Source organism: Falco peregrinus, chromosome 11 (assembly GCF_023634155.1).
Source record: "Falco peregrinus isolate bFalPer1 chromosome 11, bFalPer1.pri, whole genome shotgun sequence".
NCBI classification, from domain to species: domain Eukaryota; kingdom Metazoa; phylum Chordata; class Aves; order Falconiformes; family Falconidae; genus Falco; species Falco peregrinus.
Genome location: NC_073731.1, coordinates 6233723 through 6256422, shown reverse-complemented (window position 1 = coordinate 6256422; position 22700 = coordinate 6233723). Strand labels below are relative to the sequence as shown.

At 45.7% G+C, this 22700-nt stretch overlaps 1 protein-coding gene across 3 annotated transcripts in view; it reads left to right on the top strand.

Annotated features, from left to right (window-relative positions):
• The first annotated feature begins 418 nt into the window (after positions 1-418).
• PAK5 (p21 (RAC1) activated kinase 5) overlaps positions 419-22700 on the top strand; it is a 98044-nt gene continuing 75762 nt past the window's right edge. For all 3 annotated transcript variants that reach the window (XM_055816523.1, XM_055816522.1, XM_055816521.1), the window contains exon 1: positions 419-563. The gene's annotated coding sequence lies outside the window, so the exon portion shown is untranslated. The remainder of the gene's footprint in view (positions 564-22700) is intronic.

Below are 22700 nucleotides of genomic sequence, written 5' to 3'. Positions count from 1 at the left end.
GGGTGTGTGGGTCGGTGCATGCACAGGCAGTTGCATCGGTGGTCGAATGGCCGGGTGGGTTGGTGGGCTGGTGCACGCATGGGCGGGTGGGCGCAGGGGCGCATTGTGGCATGGCTGGACGGGCGAGTGCACGCGTGGGCGGGTGTGCGGGGTGGCGCACGCACGGCCGGGCGCACAAGTTGGCGCGTCGGTGCACCGGCTGCTGCAGGAGCGGGCGGGCGGGTGCAGGCTCGGCGCGGGCTGGCGGGCGCGCGGCGCCGGGGCGGCCGTTGAGGGCCGGGGCGCAGCTGCTGCTCCTCGCGCCGGAGCGGGCCCGCGCAGCCCGCGCTACCGCGGCACGCACGCGCCGGGCGGGGCGGGGCGGGGCGGGCGCTGCTGGCGGCCCAGCCCGCGCGGGGGCGGAGCCGTGCCCCGCCCTGGCTCGGCGCGCGGGCGGCGGCACCTGCGGGCCGCGCCGTGAGGGGCCGTGCGGGGCGGCCGGCGCGGAGGGGAGCGGGGCCGCGGCCCGGATGTAGCCGGCGCGGGAACATGGCGCTGGGGGCGGCGTGACGGCGGCAGCCGAGGTAGGGGCGGCGGAGCGGGGCGCGGGGGGCGCGGCAGCGGCGCGGAGGCTCGACCTTGCGGGGCCGCGGGCGGGCGCGGCGCTCCCGGGGACCCAGGTGCCGCCCGCCCGTGCTGGCGGCCGGTGCCCGGCGCGGCGGGGCCGGAGCTGGCCGGCAGCGGCCGGGAGACAAAGGCGGGGGCCGGGCATCCCCCCGCCACCTGTGCCGGGCGGGCAGAGCCGCTGCGGGAGGCTGGCGCCGGGGGAGCCGGCGGTTCCCGGGCTCCTCGCCGGCAGGTCTTCCGAGGGGGCGGCGTGGGCTGCTTTCCTTTAAATACCTTGCTGGGGGTGCCTACAACAATGGCTTTTATTTTTTTTTTAAAGGCATTTTGATGTTTTGTCGGGTTTTTTTCCACGAGAAGTTGCTCCCAACTTTCAGGGAATATCGTGTGCTCTGAGGGCTTCGCCCAGCAAGCAGGTGCCCAGCGGGTTGTACAGCCGCTGCTGGCAACGCTCATGCATGTGCCTATACACCTCTGCTCGTGCTGCCTTTTTTTTTTTTTTTTTTTTTTTTTTTACATCTCAAGGGTCAGAAATGCCTGCGGTCGACTCCCTTCTTTTGGCGTTCATTAGCCTCCGATCTTCGTGGCTAAAGAAAAGGAGCTGCGCAGTGACTGCCGCGCTCGGGTAGCACTCGAGCCTCACAGCAGAGCTGAGGGTTTTCTTCTTCTTGGTATCGATCAGACCCTGAGATTTCTTACCAGCCCGCCAGCAGCGTGCAGGCAGCCTTTCTTCCTCTTTGTTACACGCCAACCCTCTGTTAATGTAAAGAAACAATGGAAATATTTTTTCTTCCCAAACGTTCCGTGTTAGACCAAATAGGTTGTCGTTGCCATTTAGAATAGAATTCCCACAAACTCCAGAAGGGCCAGCCCTGAGACCACCCTGCTGGTAGCCTTTCCCTTCATTTTACAATTTTTTTTAGATGCTTTAGCATTTGCAAAATGAATGTAGAGAGTTGGTACCTGTGTTTAGAGAGATCGCTGTGGTTCGTGCTGCCTAGACAGCATTTAGGGGATCATCGCTCCTAATTTATTGCTTTTATTGTACCGTGAAACTTTAAATAACACTGCTTAGAGCTAAAGTAGGGAGCCGCGCTCCCTTGCCTTGTGCAAAAGCCGCTGTTGATGGCTGTGAGCATCACTGCTGCTGGTGGGGATGGACCTCTTGTTGCGTGGAGGATGCGTCTGGAAGTGCTGGGGAATTGCTCTGGCTGTCTGCTCAGGATGGTGTTTCTGATGCTGAAGGTGGGTTTAGTGCTGCTTGTGGGGCTCCTTGGCCATCTGCCCCCCCACCGGGAGCGAGGTTAAGCAGAAGCTCTAGAAGCTTTTCTGTTCCAGTTTGAGGTTTGCAAAATGGCCCTTTGCGTAGCTCCTTTCTTCGTGCCGAAGTGTTGCTGTTTGTGCTGCCTGGCAGTTGCTAACGAATTGATCACCTCATGATGAGCAGCTGCTCTCCCTGTTTGCAGGTGTGGATGAGGGACCTGGGCAGTGTGGGGCAGGGCACTGGTTTTGGAGCTGCTGCTGGGCTGGGTAAAGCCTTGGGAGTTACTCATTGCAGTTTGCTTTCCTGGCTGTTTCTGTCATTTATTTATGGTTTTTCAGTTACAGCTTGTTTCACGTTGATGGAAGGTCTTTGTTCAGTGTGGATTTTTTTCTTCTGTGCCATCAAATGTATTAGTTGGAGATAAACTGAATAAAACAATGATTTGAACTGAGATGAAGACTCGCTGTTATGTTGGGAGTATTGAAGCTAAACTTCCTTCTTTCTCCTACTTAAAACACTTCTCCAGATGGTTTTGATCCAGGTGAAACTGCACTTTCTAGTAGAGATTAATTTTCATCAGAAGATTTTTAGACCCATCTGCCATAGTCCTGCCTCCCCTTTGTGCAGAAGCTTTTTAGCCTTATTCTGAGAAAGTGAGTCTTTACTGGTCACTGCGTGCATGTGTGTCATTCAGCTGTAGTGACTGTTAAACCGTACTTAGCAGAGGGCTTCAGAGGAGTCCTGTCTGCGCAGAGAAGCGATGGCATGTATAGGAGACTGTGGCAGTCCTGTTGTGGAGAAGCCTGTTGTAAGCCATCAGCAAATCCCCTTGGCAACCCCCTGCAGACCTAGACCTAATAAATCCCATTGCTCATTCGATTCCCTTGTTACTTTGGCACCCGTATTTGCTTCCCCGTGGCTTTTATTTCCCTCCCCCCCCCAGACATCTTCATCAATCATGAATACTCACAGTAGGTGAATGTGTGGATTTCAGTGAAATCTCAGCATCCCGGTGGCTGATTCTGAAATGGAAATGTGTAGCAAGCAAAGTTCTTGCTAAACATTTTATGTCCCAATTATTATTTGCCAAAGGAATTTATTTTGGCAACTACTACCTCAAAAACTAATATTTTGAAAGTAAAATGCTTTGCAAGAAATTTGCTTGTTAGTGTCAACACCTGCTGTCAATCAGAACAAATGCCCCATGGTGCTAGTTAACAACAGTTAGGAGTTTTGCCTTACCTCATTGGCATCACCTGTGACCCCAGATTTGCTACTGAAATACAGGAGGCAAACTGTTCTGTTTGACATCAGTTGGGGCACATAATTGGGGTTTAAAGCTGAGTTCAAGGAGGATGCCAGCTCACGTGGCTGAAGCCCAAGAAGTGGCACTGGCACAGACCTGTCAGGGGTACTATGCTGTTTCAGGAAGGTGTAGAAAAAAGAAGAAGAAAACCAGAGCTGAAGAGTGCCTGCATCTCTGCTCTTCCTTTCGGATCACACATTTGACACTTAAATCCAATTACTCCTTTGAAGCTGCTCCAATTAAGAATCTAAAGTGTTTGGCATCTGCTTGTTCAAATACATAAATTCACTCCGGTTTTACCGGTTTACTTTACAAAAGCTACAAACAGAAGCCTGCCACTTGGCATGTGTTGAAACTGCTAACAGGTGTTTGTGGGTACCAGCAGTTGAAGAGTTTCTGAAATATGCATAAAGCTGAACCCCCCCCACAAACTCTTGCTTAAATACCTCTTGGGGTTATCCTGTTCCTGGTGTTCGCGTCTCTGAATTGTGATGCTGTTTGGCCATCCTGGAGGTGTTTCTGGGTCTGTCTCTGCTTTGCTTCTCGCTGAAGTGAGTGGAGTTGGTCTGTGGGGTCTGCTGCCGGGTTTGGCCAGGCTTCCTCAGGTTTTGGTGAACCCTCTGCCATGAAGGTGGGATGGTCGGTGACTGCAGGCAGGTAAAACCAGAAACACCATGGCGGAAACTTCATGTGGTTGATGTCCCTCACACCTGGAGGGCAAATGCTTCAGACCATCTTTCGACTATTTTTCCCCGTTAATTCTAACCTATTAAACATTTCCATATGATCTTACTGCTCCCAATAGCAATTTGAAGCATGAATGGTGTTTTATACAACTATTTGCTCAGAAAATGGGTGACACAACCAATAGAGCCTCAGTTCTTACGGTGTCCTCCTTTGTAGCTTCTCGGGTGTCTGACAAGGGTTTGTCTCTCTCTCAGTAGGAACTTCATAGGGTATCTTCCTTCTTTCTAGACACAAAGCTTGATATTTTTAAGACTTCCCCCCATTAAATTCAGCTTTGGCTGGCGATGAGGTGTGTCAGAGTGCTGCCTGATGCGCAGCACAACTGCGTTGGCTTCATTATCAAAGGAAGAAAGCTGAAAACTGGAATGTTTCAAAAATATTAATGACTGTGCACAAAACCCAGTTAGTTATGAGGCCATTTAAAAGGTAACCAACCCCCCTTAGAGCAAACTTCACTGCACTCTAATGATATTTAATGTTCAGGTAACTCCAATTAAGCCTTTAATCACTTAGGCCACAGGGACTCACTGGGCACTTGCTCTAAGTGCTGGTGTTCCAGCCTGTCTGTCACCAAGCCCAGCAGGGCTCGGTATTGCCTTTGGAGGGCTGTCCCCACAACCAAGAAAACAAAATATTTTCTATCAAAATAAATGTTTAGCCTTTTTTCTTTTTTTCTTCTTTTTTTTTCTTCTTTTTTCCTCCTTTTTTCTTTTTCCTCCTTTTTTCTTTTTTCTCCTTTTTTCTCTTTTTCCTCCTTCCTTTTTTCTCTTTTTCCTCCTTCCTTTTTTCTCTTTTTCCTCCTTCCTTTTTTCTCTTTTTCCTCCTTCCTTTTTTCTCTTTTTCCTCCTTCCTTTTTCCCCTTTTTCCTCCTTCCTTTTTTCTCTTTTTCCTCCTTCCTTTTTCCCCTTTTTCCTCCTTCCTTTTTCCCCTTTTTCCTCCTTCCCTTTTCCCCTTTTCCCTCCTTCCTTTTCCCCCTTTTTCCTCCTTCCTTTTTCCCCTTTTCCCTCCTTCCTTTTTCCCCTTTTCCCTCCTTCCTTTTTCCCCTTTTCCCTCCTTCCTTTTTCCCCTTTTCCCTCCTTCCTTTTTCCCCTTTTCCCTCCTTCCTTTTTCCCCTTTTCCCTCCTTCCTTTTTCCCCTTTTCCCTCCTTCCTTTTTTCCCCTTTTCCCTCCTTCCTTTTTCCCCTTTTCCCTCCTTCCTTTTTCCCCTTTTCCCTCCTTCCTTTTTCCCCTTTTCCCTCCTTCCTTTTTCCCCTTTTCCCTCCTTCCTTTTTCCCCTTTTCCCTCCTTCCTTTTTCCCCTTTTCCCTCCTTCCTTTTTCCCCTTTTCCCTCCTTCCTTTTTCCCCTTTTCCCTCCTTCCTTTTTCCCCTTTTCCCTCCTTCCTTTTTCCCCTTTTCCCTCCTTCCTTTTTCCCCTTTTCCCTCCTTCCTTTTTCCCCTTTTCCCTCCTTCCTTTTTCCCCTTTCCCTCCTTCCTTTTTCCCCTTTTCCCTCCTTCCCTTTTCCCCTTTTTCCCCCTTTTCCCTCCTTCCCTTTTCCCCTTTTTCCCCTTTTCCCTCCTTCCCTTTTCCCCTTTTTCCCCTTTTCCCTCCTTCCCTTTTCCCCTTTTTCCCCTTTTCCCCTCCTTCCCTTTTCCCCTTTTTCCCCCTTTTCCCTCCTTCCCTTTTCCCCTTTTTCCCCTTTTCCCTCCTTCCCTTTTCCCCTTTTTCCCCTTTTCCCTCCTTCCCTTTTCCCCTTTTTCCCCCTTTTCCCTCCTTCCCTTTTCCCCCTTTTTCCCCTTTTCCCTCCTTCCCTTTTCCCCTTTTTCCCCTTTTCCCTCCTTCCCTTTTCCCCTTTTTCCCCTTTTTCCCTCCTTCCCTTTTCCCCTTTTTTCCCCTTTTCCCTCCTTCCCTTTTCCCCTTTTTCCCCTTTTCCCTCCTTCCCTTTTCCCCTTTTTTCCCCTTTTCCCTCCTTCCCTTTTCCCCTTTTTCCCCTTTTCCCTCCTTCCCTTTCCCCTTTTTCCCCCTTTTCCCTCCTTCCCTTTTCCCCTTTTCCCTCCTTCCCTTTTCCCCCTTTTCCCTCCTTCCCTTTTCCCCTTTTCCCTCCTTCCCTTTTCCCCTTTTCCCTCCTTCCCTTTTCCCCTTTTCCCTCCTTCCCTTTTCCCCTTTTCCCTCCTTCCCTTTTCCCCTTTTCCCTCCTTCCCTTTTCCCCCTTTTCCCCTCCTTCCCCTTTCCCCTTTTCCCTCCTTCCCTTTTCCCCCTTTTCCCTCCTTCCCTTTTCCCCTTTTCCCTCCTTCCCTTTTCCCCTTTTCCCTCCTTCCCTTTTCCCCTTTTCCCTCCTTCCCTTTTCCCCCTTTTCCCTCCTTCCCTTTTCCCCTTTTCCCTCCTTCCCTTTTCCCCTTTTCCCTCCTTCCCTTTTCCCCTTTTCCCTCCTTCCCTTTTCCCCTTTTCCCTCCTTCCCTTTTCCCCTTTTCCCTCCTTCCCCTTTTCCCCTTTTTTTTTTCCCCTTCTACCCTGGAGAGAAACAACTCGAAGGCAGGGCTCTGGCTGGGGCTTTCTGGCTAAGACCTGTCGCGGCAGTTGGCTTTTGTGTGGTTTAGCCATGCCTCTTAGAAGCAGCCGTCTTGCAGTCCTGGCACAAAATGTCGGCTTTGAGCCAAGTTTTGTGCCTTAAAGGTTCTAGGATTATCCCTTTCCGAGTAGTGCCTGTGAGTGCAAGTGACATGAGAAGTGCGTGCTGCTGTTGTGTCGTGCAGAGCCAGCCACGACATATGAAGTCAGCTATTTTGCATCTTTTCCAACTTTTTTTTTTTTTCTGGGCTGTGTATGAGTGCTATCACTTTTGGAAGGTGCATCTGGTGGAAGTACAAAGATATAATTACATTTCAGAGCAGACAGCTTGAGTATCTTTTAAAACCAAACCAGCAAAACAAAAATGTGTACATCAAGTTTAGCGTTTCTTCTTTTACAGGCTGGGCTGCTGTTTCCTATTTCTGACCTTTCTTATCCCCTAAGCACAGCTGTTATTAAAACATGAGCTGTATATACCAATTAATACTTTTATCTTACAAACCACCAAAATTTGGGTTCTAGTAGGGCTGGAGGCTGTAAGGACATGTAGTAAGATGTGTTTTCACCTTAGGGAGCTTATGGCGAAAGGTGCATCCATCCTGTTTGTGCATATGCCGTGTGCCAGTGCGAAGCTGGCTAAAGTGTGTGGGAGAGGAGTGGCTTGACTTGCTCTGGGGCACGCCGTGATGGAGAGCAAAAGTGAAATCCCAGCTCCCATCATTTTTCTTCTGGGCTATCCTGGCTTTGCTCTGTGTGCTAGTTCTGCAGTTAAGAGTTTGCCGCTAGCGAACAGCTCTGCCTGCAGCAGGACATGCTGCTCCAGTGTCTCAGGGGTGGGAGTTTTGATTTTGCTAAACAAAGATGCTATTCCAAAAATAGGTTTAAGGCAAAGAACTTGGATGCAAAAAATAGCAATAGAGATTTTATTTTTTTCTGTGTTTTATATTTTTGGTCCCTGCTGGAGGCAGCTGAGAAAGTGGAGAGATGCTGCAGCTGTAGGTAAGGGAATAGTGGAAGTAGACATACAGTCACCTCTGGTGGAGGAAACCCACATGTGTCAGATCTGACCATAGAAATACATAGTAATTCAAAATAACAATATAAATAAAAATGTGCAATATCACTTAAGTCCCTCCCTTAGCAAAAGTTTAGTCATTTTCCTAGCAGTTACGGTACTCCAGAAAGGGAAGCATGGAGAGAGCCCTGGTGACAAAGGAGAGAACCAAAGAAATGCCAGCACACAAAAACCGGAACGAATAAATGCCACAAGGAGGATCCTGGTGATAGCCCCTCTAAACCTTTTATTGCAACGTGCTCTGCTGTGTGTGAATAATTCACTCTTCCCGAACTGCTGGCAGTTAACGTCTGCGCAGCAGCTTTCCCCTCTGCCTTCAGAAAGGTTCTTTAGGTGATAATTGTTAAAATGTAAGATTTCTTTTCTGGGTTTCTCAGTAGAAACTTTTGTATCGTTAAGTTAAACTCCAGCTTTCCCATTTCCCAAGTTAGACACATGCATAGAGGGCACAGCTCGTTACTTGCACTGCAGCTATTTAAGGCACTGGTCTGAACATGGGGCTGGAAATCAGGCGGCACAGTGGCTCTAATCCGGGCTCTGCTGCTCACTGAGCCATCTCCAAGAAGTTATTTAACCGCTGTGTGCCACTGCTTCCCTCTGGGTAACAGGAGGGATTATGATAATTGCTTCTGAAAAGCACTTTCAGGTGTTTAGTTTTATTTTTTCTCCCTGAAGGTACAGAACTATCTGGTCCTGAGCTGAAGAGGCTTGATGTGTCCCAGGAGGCTTTTGGTGCTTTACAGGATTATGAAAACAACGTTTAATGCCTCATTGAGCTGTTTGGGCCACATAAATAAATACATTTAGAAGATTTTTCATTAATCTTCTACACACTAATCACAGAAGAACTCTTAAGATACAACTGAAGGACGTAGAAATGAGGTACGGTTCAAAAGGATTCCTACTGAACTCTTCATGAAATGTAAGAAAGATGTCAGAATAGTTGGGGAAAAAAAATGTTTAAGCAAATTGTGCCTTTGCAACAGAAACCTGGGTTTAAATCTCTTAAACTTGTCTCTGCCTTGAACGTGAAGACACCAAAGGCAACGCATTTGCTGCATTTCTCCTAGGCTTTGGAGGATATTTGGTTTTGTATTTTGTAGAAAGGGGTGATTTTCTAGGCTGAAGAGGTAAAGTTTTTCTGAGAGCAATATGAGCACAAAGTAAATGTGCCCTGAGCTGTGCCTCTATCCCAGATTTTGAAGCATGCAGGAAAGAATAATCTACATTACGTTGTGTCTCTGTTGCTCGTGCTGAACTCCTTTTCCAAATAGTAAAACTTCTTTGTATTTGCTTTGTGTCACAGGGAAAGAATAATCAAAGGGTGAGCTGCAGCTGAGACTGAAGTGTTAACGGAAGAGTTGCTTGTGGAGCGTGGTGCTGTTAGTGGGGTGGCTGGTAGGGAGGCATCATCTGCACCATAGGGTGTGCCAGCAAGGTTTGGGGAAGCAATGTTGCGGGGATTTTATGCTGGGAACATAAAGTTTAGTGTGTTACTGGAAAGTGGTCCAGTGGCAAGGTGATGGCTGCAATCGAAGCCATCAGCTGCTCTAGGAAATCTCTGGGTGTTCCCATGTTTTATGCAGGAGCTTGAAGTGATGCAGTCTAAAGCCAGGGAATATATTCCATCTTCCCAGCATGAAAGATATAGGCCCCATAAGCATGTGTTGAGAGAGGCCTGGCTGCCAAAATAGTTTAATGTTGCTATGATGGTTGCAGGTGGTGATTGCCTTTTAAGTTCTTGCTGTCTGTTCTGACATTTTTAGGACAGTAAATGAAGGATGAGAAGTAGAAAAGCAAACAAATTAGAAAAATTCTGTGTGTGGATGTCTGTAACCACACTTGTGTGGCTCAGTGGAAAGAGCCCAGTCCCACTGCAAGTCAGGGAGGGCTTGGCAATGAATAAAAGTAGTTATTGCCAGTAGCTCTCGTGCCAAAATTGGGTATTGATGACAGGGCTCAGCTTAAAGCAGATGGCATAATATGTACCCTAAAGACTGCTCAGGGGAAACACGTGCAAGACCACGTTTCTGGGATGCCATGGAGAATTTATTCCTATGGGTGAGACAGAAGAAACCTTCACTTGAATAAGGTGAGAGTCAAGTCCTTGTCCTGGGAAGCAAGAGAAATGCTTTACGGAGGCAAGGCTTTTATTGTGGACACAGGAGTGTCCCTCCTTTTTCATTGTATTGGAGATAAAATACCAAAATTACCAAAAATGCCACATCTATCCCACATCTGTGCTTTCTCTACACAGCCTCTTTGAGGACCAGCTCTTGGCTCTGTCAGGATTCACGGGGAGGGGCAGTAGGGCTTTTTCAAGTATTTGAGAAATACAAGGCTTGAGGTAAATAATTTAAACACTGATTCAGAGCTTTGCCAGCTGAACGGTGACTTACAATCGCTTAACAGACTAAAGATAAATGGATTTTTCCCCTCTTTTGGGGGAGAGGAGGATGGACTATGCCACCAGCCAGCAGGGCTGCTTCCTTCTGAGAGAAAGGTTTGCTATAATGAGCTCAAGTTAAAGCCAGGGCTGCTGCTTGGGCAATCCTGTCTGAATTTGGACATGACCAGTGCAACAGACGCCTGGGACTCTGTCTAACATGAGAAACCCAGTCCCTCTGTTGCTCACACTTATAATAAAACTTCTGCTTAAACAAGTGTTTTGACTTTTGCCTCAGCATCTGGTAGGGCTTGGTCCCCACAGTATTTTGTTGCTGCATTTTTTTTGTGCAACAGCCTGATGTTGCTACTTGTGAGGGACCTTTAACTGAGGGTTAAAGGGCTTCTGGGTGTTCTCATTCCATTGCTTTTGCCATTTTGATTCCAAGACAGTGTCTCTTCCTGTTTACTTTGCTCTTTGGTATCTTTCACTGATGTAACAGCATCTTGCTATTTCTTTTTGGTTTCCACCTCTTGTGTAAGAAAGAAAAATAGTCAACTGTCCTGATTTAGCTAGTAATTAAACTGCAGCTTTTTTTTTATGGACTTAATGGGAAAATTGATGATAATTGCTAAGTAATGCTTTTTAAGGGCTTTTTTTTAAATGGGTGAAAGACTGTCAAGCTGTCAGTCAAGACAAAGGTTGGATAATGCACCATTCTCCTGACAAGTTCCCTCTATTATATTAGATACCTGCTTCACTCTGTAAATTTGAGCTACTGAAAATTTGCCCTTTAATGTTTACTTTTGCCATCCTTTTTCTGTATTACTTAAGTAGTATTGTTACACCTGTACAGCATAGTCAAAGAGATGTAATAATCTTTGAAGAAGGTAACTTTAAGGTGCGATTAGCTGTAATATCATGGTAGTGTTTAACACTTTCCCAGTCTCTCGCTCTGCCGCTCCGTGGTGTTCCTGCCTGCCCTTGCTGAAGCCCGTAACCAGCCTTAGGTCAGGCTCTAAAATGTGCAGAGTCTGGCTTTATGATGAGTGTGTTAAAGCCAGGCAAGTGTGAAACTGAGTTACGTGAACATTTGTGGTCCTTATGGGCCATTTCTCAAGACTTTTGCCTATAATACAGGTCACTTAATTTTCTCTTTATTTCCTTTTAAAGTAAGTTTGGAGAGTGAATTGGAGCATTTCTTACAATCCCCTGATTCCAGATGCACAGGATTTTCAGAACTGTTAAAACAGTGAGATTTATAATAAAAACAGGTACTGGGCCATGCTGAGTAGTGTCTCTCCGCAGTACCGGCTGCTTTTTTCATAGTTCTGGATTTAAAGAACCATGAAACAGGATTTAACTCCAGTCCAGGTGCTGTGGGCATTGCATGTAAAGCACCACAATTGCACAAAACTGGTGCAAAGCAGAGCAGGGTTCCTTCCCAGGCCATTCCCCCACCTCCAACTGTATTTGCAGGTTGAAAACCATTGCCTTCCATACTGTCAAGAAGATCTGGAGTTAGCATGTCTGTAGCAGGATCTGCTGCTCAGGCTGGGCACAGGATGGAAAACCACTCCGGCAGTGTTCCCATCCTGCTGGGAGAGGAAATACCAGTGCCAGCACTGTGAAGGGACCAAGTGTAGTATTGATTTTGATGTAAATAACACTAAAAATTGCCATGATGACACAGCAAAGCATTGCAATCATCACAGCAAATGATGAGAAAAGTAAGACTGTAGTAATAACAATCTCCCTTGGCCCACAGATAAATCATTGATCTGCCATTGCTCACTAGCCCGGAACATAAATCCAAGGGTTTATGATTAAGCTTAATGGGTCACAAAATCTGGGCTATTTTGGAGGTAGTTGCAGAGATTTGCAGCCCAGGCAGAGAGCGGGCTCTAAGCTGCCGGGTCTTGTGTAACTGGGTAAATAGCATGCTTCAAATAATACTATAAAGCTATCAAATGTAATAACTAATGCGGTCAGGCAAGTGTTCGGGGAGGGAGTTGTCTTGATGAAGCTGAGCTTGCTGAGAATGACCGTAAGAGGCCCCAGTTTAGAAAGACCTTTTAATAACAAAGTTAAGTCCCTTTTGCTTTACTAGAAGTCAGGTATGTGTGTCCAGTCTGGTTCACGCATAGTGCTTTTATTTTTTGCACAGCAATACTTTCTTCACCATGGGCCCAAGAGAGCAAGTAGCAAACCCCAGAAACACAGAAGCAACTGACAACTCACTCACTTTGTCACTGCAGTTTAAATATTTATGGCAGCACTTCACAGTGTGCTAGTAAATGCATGATAGCGTATTATGTAATAGTAATAAAATTTTAGAAGTAGGAGACTTCACTAGTAAATCTTTGCTAGTAAATCTTTGCTGCCATCCACAGCGGGGCCATGTAAAGGCCATGCCTCTTTTTCCCAGTTATTCTGTGTGAAATGGGAATTAGCTGATTACTGGCATTTGCAATCACATATTTTTTAATGCTCTGCATTTCTTACGCAGGCAACACTTTGGTTCAAGTCACATTCCTGTAGAAGTTGATGGCTCGGAATTTGCGAGTGAGCAGCACGTCTGTGGTGGTGTGTGCAGGGGGGTGGATGGGGAGCCTGGGAGGAGGGGATTTGGACTGTGAGTCTTTTCAGTTAATTAACTGTTTAAAGTAGCTTTTTTTTAAAAAAAGTTGTAGAGTGCTGATTACTATTTGTACTGAACTGCTCCAGCGAAAGGGATTCTCAGGAATTTACGTGCAAAGTCAGTTGTGCCTAGACTGGGGAAATCTGAGTGGCACTGACGTTTGGGATGGGTAGCATAGCTTCTGGGAGTACTTACTGCGAAATGCTGATGATGAAAACAGAAAGCTAATGCAGAGTTGACTTTGGGGCAGGTAAAAAAGTAGACTATGAATGGAGGAGCCTGTCGAGCAGTCCTTATATGTTTGATGGCTGCCAGGGCCCCTGCTGCTGTGAGTTGGTCGTCATGCCATGGCAGGACAGGGCAGAGCTCTCCCCTGACCTGGACAGCCAGTAGTGATTGGTGCTGCCCATGGCTAACACTGGCCAAGAGAGTTCTGTGGCTTGGTCAACAGGGGAATATGCAGGTTTTCCAATTGTGTGGTCCTGGATTTCAGTCCAGGGACTAACCAGGTCATCAGTTCCTTGAGTTTAGCATAAATAGTCAAATTGGATTAAATTGGACTTCTGCACTTAAACAGAGGTATGTATGTCAGCACCTCGATCAAGGAGAGATTCCTCCTACTTCTGCACCCCTTAAAGGCAGACCTTGAGAACCTGTGGTCAGTTATATTTCAAAAATTGCAGAAAAAAACTTGGAGTTCAAGAAAAAGTAAGTTAAAGATGATCTGTACTTGGCAGAAGGGTGCTATTATCTGTCATGATGGCTTCCCTAGTAGTACTGTATGTGCTCGGGAAGGCACATTGGGGATCTGTGCCAATGAAACCCAGCCTTGGAAGCACACTGTGTGAATGGATGAGAAAAGAAGCCACTGGCGGGAACGATGCGCCAAAGCGTAGCAGGCTCTGTGGGTGGGTGGGATGCAGGTCAAAGTGCAGGGGTTGAGGGACGTACAGGATTTCGGTAGATTCTTTGCACAGTCACAGAGAGATTAAAAGCACAGCAGGCACGAGATTATTTATCTGATGTACAGACATGCTTGTTTACAAAAACCACAATTGCTCAATGATAAAGGCTATTATCTTGGTCTTTACCAAAGACATCGTAAGGATGCCAAGTGGGAAAAGTGAGACCTGCCAAAATCAAGAAGTAACAGTAGAAGTTGCTGACTTTTAATTTTGAGCCTTTGCATATACAGACAGCTCTAATTATGTATGCTGTTTCATACACAAGGTTGAGCACGGTGCAGCAGTTGTTTTTTCATTTATTATCTCTCAGTACCCACTGGTGGGAACTTCCAGCTCCTTGACTGAGTGATACAGGAGTCTTGAGACCCACAGAGCAGCGTGGCTTCTTACAGCATGAGACGTACAGCCAGGTGGGCTCCTGGGTCTCTCAGCTCCCACAGTTCAGTCTTTCCCTAATTCCGCATTTCTGGAGGCTGTGCTGGAAGATCTGGTGATGCTTTAGTTGATTTGGTGCAGTGTGAAAAGCAGAAGCTGTAGTGGGGCTTGTTGCTTTTCTGGGGATGCCTGGTGCATTACCTTGCTTTATTGATCCCGGTGCCTCTGCCCAGTAAAGCTTCAGTCTTGGTGCAGTAATTCTGCAAATGCCTTTCTTCTATTTCAAAGCTCAGGAGGCCACTGGACTCCCACGTTTTGTGCTGATGTGGGATTGGGGCCTAAAAACTCCCTTGTACTTTTGGGAAAGGTGGTGGGATGGGTGTACCTTGGTTTTGAGTTTGATCTATGGGATGAGTGTTGTTGCAGGGTGTGGCTGGGTCTGAGTTTGCTTTTATAATGTAACTGGCAGTTCCAAATTCCCCCAACTTTGCTCTCTCCTCCTTACATTTCTCTTTTCTGAGAAAGCATTGACTGTTTCTGAATTTTGCTGCTTTATATAGGCTCCTTTTCCTCCCCCTCTCACCACTTGCTGCCTCTTCTCCTCCGCTCCAGTTACTAAAATCTCCTTTCCCCGATGCGTCATCTTTGTCAGCAGCGCGCTCATCATCCGCAGGCTGAAAGCAGAGCAGAGCACGCTCGAGGAAGAAGAAACGACCCTGAATCCCCCTTAAGTTTTAGTGGCTGGAAGTTGTTTGTTGATCAAAGGCGGCACGCGGGTGTATCTTCTGCTCTTTCCTTCCTCCATCCTTTATCTGGCAGGGCGCTCTCCCCACTCCCAGCTGGCAGGGCTCACCCCACGGGCTCTGCAGGGGCTCTGTGTTGAAATGAGAGTGGCTTTGCATTTTCAGATAAAAGGCATCACTGAGTACCCTGGTCTATAAATACCAACTGCAAAATTCTTGCTGTGAGGGTGGTAGGTGCCTTCAGGAATATGGGAAGCCCTTTGCTAGAGAGAAAAGAAATAGAAGAGCAAGGAATTTTGGAAAGAGAGGTAAAACGGAGAGGAAGAATGCACAGTGACAAAGCCTGGCCCAGTCAGCTGGTGAGAAATAGTCATTTTGATTGCCACAGTAGCAAAATCATGATTTTCAGGAGTATTATGAATAGCAGTTCCGTGTAGAAGTTTGCAGGTGGGGATTCACCTGATTCCATTTTTCCCCTTGGAGGTTTTCAGGCTGTGGCCGGACAAAGCCCCAAGCAATCTGCTGCAGATGGCAGGCGTGATGGGGGGTCCTCCAGCCAGGGTAGGTCTGTGGCATTGGTTGGTGTCTGGAGAGAGGGTAAAAACAAACAAAAAAATTTGGGACAAGGCCAAATAGAACTATTAGGAGTGACATGGCAAATTTGTTTTAATGTAATCTGGGCTTAATCACTGGTGTTGACTCTGCTGAAGGTTTCCAGGTCCAGCAAGGGGGTTGATCTTGGTAAATGTATTTATTTTTTCTGTTTTTCGTTTCCTGTGGATGTTCATACTGGTGTAGCTTAAAAACATGTAGCAAGGAAGAAACAAAAGAAGGGGGACGAATTAATTGACTGCTGCCAGATTAATTATTCCATGGTATTTCAACTTGTATTTTTAAACTTACAACTTTGGGAATGTTCAAGATTATCTTTGCAATGACTGTCTTTCCATCAATTTAAAGTCATTCAGCTTTACAAGAAGCAATTATGCTCCACACTAACAAATGAAAAGACATGGCAACATCAGAAAAACTGATTATTCAAGCAATCTAGCAATCTTTCTTATATAAAATAGCTACCTAATCTCTCAGCTTCAGTCCTTGAATGCTATTCCAAATATCATCCTGAAAGACAACTTCATTCTCGGTATACTGGCAGCCTGCTTCTCATCCCTGATTGCGTGCTCTGTTTTTGCACTAATGGTTTTGGGGTTAAGAAATTATTTTGACTTTTATCTCTTAGCTCTTTTTGCACTCACTGCTGTTTCTATCTTCTTCTTCTGTGACCAGTGAAAGCAAGACTCAGGGAACTGGGGTTTGTGTCCTGTTTGGAAAAATAAGGAAATTTCTGGACTTGCTGCTCTGACCATCATCCTTGACACCATCAAGTCTGAGGTTCTGGAGGAATCGGAATGTTTATGGGCTCTGTTGCCAGAGGTGGGGGGTGGTGTGGTGGTGTGTGTGTGTGTGAGTCCATTTGCAGGTATCTTGGTTTGTTGGCATGGAGGTGCTTAATGTATCCTGGTCCCAAAACTGAGAAAGGAGATGAGGGAATTTGCTAAAATATAGGAAGTTTCTTAAAAAAATAAACAAACAAAGCCAAAACTCGAAACAAAAACAAACAAAACCTCTGAAAAAAAACCCCAAGCATGACAACACCACCAATTCTCAGTTTAAATTTTCATTGTTTTGCAAGTCACTAACTAGTACAGCGTTACACTTGAAATCTTACGAGCAAAAGGAAATGCATCTTATTTGCAAAGCTAAGAGTGTATGGTTAGTATAATTGAAATCTTAACTCTAATTAAATGGTTATTATTAGTCCAGCTCTACTTATTACAGAAAAATCCCACTACAGAAGAAGTTTCATCAGTAAGTTAAATGGTGCTAAACACGTATTCCCTAACCTGTGTGCGCCTTTCTCTGCTCACCTTCGCCTGCTCCCTGGGAAAAAGTGGGGTGGTACAGGGGTAAATTTTTTTGGCTTTCTTTTCTTCTTCATTCTTGGCTTCCCTGCAGGTGGCGACTGGCTTTCTGTACTGTACATCAAAGTCTGCCCAGAAATTGAGATGTGACCAGAAGAAGCAGAGGTTCAATTCAAATTCAACCAAACAGACCAATTTTGCAGGTGGAAATTGCTGTCTTGTAGGGGCTTTTAGCTCCATTTAGCCATACCAACCCTTCTGTAAATTCCAAATACCTCTTCTCTGAGAAAATATTTCTGCTTCTACTTCTGACTGCTCTTAATATTAAAAACAACAACAACAAGAAAGCAGTGAATCATTAGTGTCCTGTGCTGCCTTCAGGAGGAGCACGGTGCTGCTGGTGGCATTTATTCTTTCTTGCTGGGGGAAGCAGGAGGTGGAGGTTGGTGGTTTCTTCCACTGGGCTCTAGGACCGACTTGGGATAATAAATCTATTTCTGTTTTCTAGCATGCTTTCTACATGCTTTTTCTTAGATTTGGCATTTTTGGCATTCTTGGCATTCTGTATCCATACTTACTGTGTGTAGAGCATCTTAAGCATATTAGGTACTTGTTCCTTATTCTCCCTGCTACCATTAAAACTAATTTTATTGAGGTCTGCATTTATTTGGCTGTTAGTGAGATATTTATGGGGTTTATGCGGTGTTCCCTGTGGGGTGTCCAGTACCATCCTGTGCCCCCTCTCCTAGCTTCCCATTCCCGTGCCTCTGCTTGGAAGTCTGCTGCTGTATCACACCGTGTCACTATTCCTCTGCACCACCTGATCGCACGGGGATCATCAATATTTCATTCTCTGCAGAATACCTGTCTGTTACTAACTCTCTGTACAAGCATTACAGTTGTGTACAAAGATAAGCCTCCTGGTCGATAGAAAAATTGCTGGTTCAGCTAAACAAGCTGCAGCAAAGCCCCAGGCAGGTGCAGCCAGAGCCTGGCCCTCAGCAGAGTTGGTGCTTCAACGCGTACCAACTCATCAGGTTATTTGTTGGTTTTGTTCCCCCTCTCTGTCCCATAACAGTTTATGACTTCATATTTTCATCTTAATTATTGCAGAAAATTAGGTTGATGTTTATAGGGAACTTATGAAAAAGGCTTTTAAGATATTTTTTCCTGATGTTCAAGTTAATGGAGAGACTGTTGCTGTGCCTGCGAAGTGAAGGTTGCTGTCTCTGCCCTGTCAGTTGCTTTGTGTTTCCCAGCGTTGAATTTACACTGACATCTTAAAAGTATTTTTCTCTGAGAATCAGTCACTTCTGATGTCAGAAGGTTCAGTCTCTACAGCCACAAGCCATCAAGGTGATTGCCCAATCAACATGGAACTAATTGGGATTTTCCATTCTTTCTGCCTGTGAAGGAACAGCAGAAGAGCCAAAGGATCAGATCACAGCCACTGCTCAGGCAGCCGTGCTGACATCTCTGCCATGCTGCCTGGAATTGGGCATGGCGTTGAACTCACTGGGGTTGTGCTGATACCATTAGCTCACTTTCCTCTGTAGCTTTGAGATTTCTTTGACATCCAGCACTGTCCCTGCTCTGTCATTCCTTTATAATCAGCACCGTATCGTTAAACTTTTCCCTAGAAAGTTGTGCAGTACCTCTTTATCTGTAGCCTGTTGTAGCAGTAAGCTGCTTTTCAAAATTCCTGATCATAATTTGGATTTTGGGTGATTTACCATTTGTCTAAAAATATGCCTCTATTTGACCTTTGTCTGCTTTACTGTTTTTATATGCCCCTTCAGTGGGATTTGTAAGGGACTGTTTATCTCTCTTTACAAACATTACCAAATTCAGACCTCTTCTGAAATAAGAAAATTTTATGGCATTCGCTCCTAGAGGAAACATTACCCTGAAATGTGCTTTTTAGTGTTCTTTCGTTCCTGCTCTTAACACTTCCCTGTGATCATTTGAATTTTCCGAACCAGAAGCTTGGCTCTGGTTTGCTTCAGGGATGCTGCCTTGCCTCAGCAAGTCTTGACCTGCTCCAGGAGTGTGCTCGGGTCCTCTTTGCTCTGAATCACTTCCAGAACTCTTTGCTTATCCATGTTTTGAGCATTTCAGAGGATTTTACTGTGGTGCTTCAGCCAGAAACACAGAAAACAGCCCAAATCACACATCAGCCCTAAATTCTGCCTGCAGGCTCCTCTCCCTCCTTATGCTGTTGATACCTGGGTGGACTGCAGCGACAAATGCAGCATTTCCCGAGTGTGATGTATCCTGAAGGATGCAGAAGATTGTCCTAGTTTAAGGTGGTGGTTTTCTGAGCCTCATCTGTTCAGGATATGTTAAAGGAAATTCATAATTCTAGATAAAATTAAGGGGGAGGAGGGAGTGGTTACACATTTTGTAATGTAAACATTTTAAACAGATGCAGCCTGCTGGGTAGCATTGCATTAAATTGCATGACTTCGTAAAAGAAAAGCACATCCGTTTTACTCAAGTCCACAGTATGAAAGATTAGGAGTTAAGAGACGTTTTTCACCCACTTTGAAAGTAAATGTATTTTAAATTTAATTCTTCAGTGCAGCTGTTGCTTTCTGTCTCTGGAAAGCCTTTCTCATGCTTTGAGTGATGTAAAGATGTGGGCTGGGTGCTAATCCAGTTTAAGATGCCAAACTTCCTTTCTGCTCATGGGAGGTTTTCCCGCCACCAACTTCTAGATAAATGTAGGGCTGTCTTCTAACACACCACTGGTTTAGGGAGAGCTGTTTGCGATTCATAATCTCAGAATTACTTGTGCAGTGAAAAGTATGAATGTGAAGATTTCATATTATTTTAAGATATATCAATGTAAGAATGCATGGAATTGGCTGGTTTCTTTTTCTCCTCTCTTATAAATATCTAGTAGTGCCTACATTTAAAACAAACAAACAAACAACAAAAAAACCCCCACCAACAAACAGAAGCCCCGAAACAAACTAGGACCTGTGGAAGAGGCTTATGGGCACTGATGGTGCTGCTGGAGCATCCGGGGGGCGGGGGGGGGGGGGACATGGCAGCCAGGAGCCGTGGCAAGATGCTCTTGTTAGCTGCTTGTCACGGATGGGTATTTGTTGGAGTTACTGCTTTAGCTACCACTTACTTGGGGCCGGAAAATCATCCTGCAAAAGAGATTAATCTGAAGGTGCTGCTGAGTTAAGTATGGCCAAATTCTGGGGAGTCTGGCATTTCCTGAGTTTTGTTAACCATGCATTGACCACAGGAGGAATTGCCCAGGGCGTGCAACACCAAGTATCAGCACTGGGAGAGTTTAGATGGAATAGCTGCAGGATTTTGCTGTCTCATCGCCCCTGTTGTCCTGATCCGATCTGCCCCAGGGATTTCCCTCTCACAGTTCTTGCTGCTCTTCTTTGAGGAAAATGTCTTTTTGAGGAAAGCCCTTGGTAGAACCTCCTCCTTTCCTAGTCCTCTTTCCTCATGAGAGCATATTTTGCAGATTGAGCTTGCTGATCTTGAGCTCATTAATGCTGTCGTACCATTCTGAATACATCAGCTGTGCCCATAATAGGCAGTCTGAAGCCATCCTCTATTCTCTAGAAGTTATCTTCCTTTTTTTAACTATTATTTTCATACAGCCAGCACTGCAGTTTGAGCTACTTTTCCAATAGTAGCTTGTATTTTGTGACTTATTAAGGTTTATCCAAGTCATAGATTCCCAGCGGATATTCTGAGCTTGTTTCTTATTCAAAAACATCATCTAAATTCAAATCAGGAATTAGCACAGTTCTGCAAATGACATTCACCCCTCTGCAGAAGGACCAGCATTAATCCTATGCACTGCAGCAATGGTATTTCAGGCCTTGTTTGGGGGCTTTAGTGGGGCTTAAATGAGCCTTAGGCAAAGCACAGACCTCTGCAATAGTTAGGTGGGACTAACACTGCCTACTTTGTGCACAGGGTTTGAACATATGTCAGAGGGGCTGTATTAGGACGTGGGTTCCTGTTATAGCCAGGGGAGAAGACAAGGTGCTCCACAAAACCTTCCTGCATCACTTGGTACTGGAGTTAGTAGCTGCAGACAAAATCTTTGTGTGATGCTATTTCTGCAGCCCTACTGCTGGAATCCCTGCCTTTGCTGGGAGAAGGATCAGGTCCCTGTTTCACAGCTCCAAGGGAACTGACATGGTGCTGGCAGAGACGGGAGGATATTTAGGTTGGGTCTTTCGGTTTTGTACTGAAATTCAGTTTAAGTTGATCTGGTTCCTGTAGGGCTTTCTGGAAACCCCTTCTACAATATATTAAGTTGTGAGGGTTTTTTTGCCTCCTTGTTGGTTGTCATCAGCAGTATGTTTTGTTTGTGTTGCTTAGAGTTCCCACAAAACCTGTTGGCGCTGAGCACAGTTGAGTGGGTTGGAGAGCATCTATCCATCCCTGCCATTCCTCTGTAGGGTAGAGTGTGCCCTTGGCATAGACATTGTGAAGTAGAGGAGGGGCTCAGTAGAAGAGGAAGTTGATATACTTGCTTCTCCAACATCCCACTGCTCAGAAAAATATAAACCCAAACCAGATGTGTCATTAAATCATTTTGGATCATTGCAAACACAGCAGGAGTTCAGTACCAGCATCCATAGCTTCAAGCCACCTACGCAAAGTGCTCTGTATCTCTGTCATAAAATTTGGATGAACTACACTGGGTAAACTGTTTTAGTGTTACCTGATAGCCACCTACCTTTTAAAGTTGAGATTTACTGGGGAGAGATGGAAATGCATTTCACTGCATTGTGAGAGCTCACCAGAAGACTGATGTGATTTCTTGGTCCTTGTAAAGCTCCTGCCCAACGTGGGCAAATTTCTCCCTTTATTGCAGAGACCAGGCAAAGGAAGCTGTCTAGTATCTGAGATTAAAGTATGTGATAATTTAATCACTGCTTAGTTAGTGATAACGAGCAAGTGTTTTGCAAAATGAGCTCTTAAAATTAATCTCTAAACACAGATCTGGGTGCCGCACTGCTGAAGTAGTGTGCAAGGTCTAGCCCTGCTGTTCTCAAGAAAGGCTCACCGGCTCGGTGGTCGATCACGGCCAGGTGTTGGTGGCAAACCTGCTGGCCAAATTACCAAGCAACGTGTACCAAGGTCGGGGGAGGATGTAGTTCCAAGGTTTTCTTAACTGTTGTTTCTGGTGTGTCACTGAGCTTTTCCGGTATGGATACTGTTCCCTTTAATTGTTGGACTTCTGAGAACGGCTAGACAGAAGAGCAGCCAAACAATCTTGTTTTCCTTTGTTAGCTATTTTTATTTTACCTGGATCGTTACATATCAAAGATCACTGCTATCACTTGAAATAAACAAGTTTAAACATTAATAAGTAGTGTAAGAGATGCTCTTTTTGATGCTGTGTGGGGAAAACATTGACTGATTCTTGGAGAAGAAAAAAGGTAGCGCAAATGTTTTTTACGTCGTGTGTTTTGATATCCCTCAATAATAACTTTGTGAGTGGGAAAGCAAAGAAGGGAAATTGCTGCAATCAACTGCCCATAACATTGCCTTGACAAAAGCCCAACTGAGCCAACAAAACGTGAGCTGATTCCCAACAGCAGCAAAGAAAAGTCTGCAAGGTTGCACCTGGGTCTGCCTCGTGTCTGCCCAAAGGTATGTCGAAGGCTGCCGGGAGTCTGGGGACACTGAAGGAATGCCCTGGACAGCGGTGGTGGTTAGCACTGTGTTAGGACAATTAAGGGCACATACTTCTTCGTCTATTACAGTTTCAACTATGTTGAAACCCTCGGAATCAGAACCTAACAATGCTATTCAACATAACAATTTGCAAATCATCCAAATTTCTTAGAAACTGACTTTTGAAAGGAAGACATTCCATTTTTATTTGTCTGAGCAGGTCACAGTACGTATCATGCTGCTCCCTATTCATGTGAGATGCTGCGTTCGTCACTTCACGTAGATTCAGAAAGTCAGTCCAGAAGGGACTGTTGAATCATCTTTGTCCTTGGTCCAGCGTTTTGTGAGCTGCTAAGCTTTCACCGGCTCATCTCAGCACGGAGCACGCTGCGTCTGACTTCACTTCCCTGTGCAGGAAGATGTCCAGGCTTCACGTGGCATCTCCAAGAAATTAAATG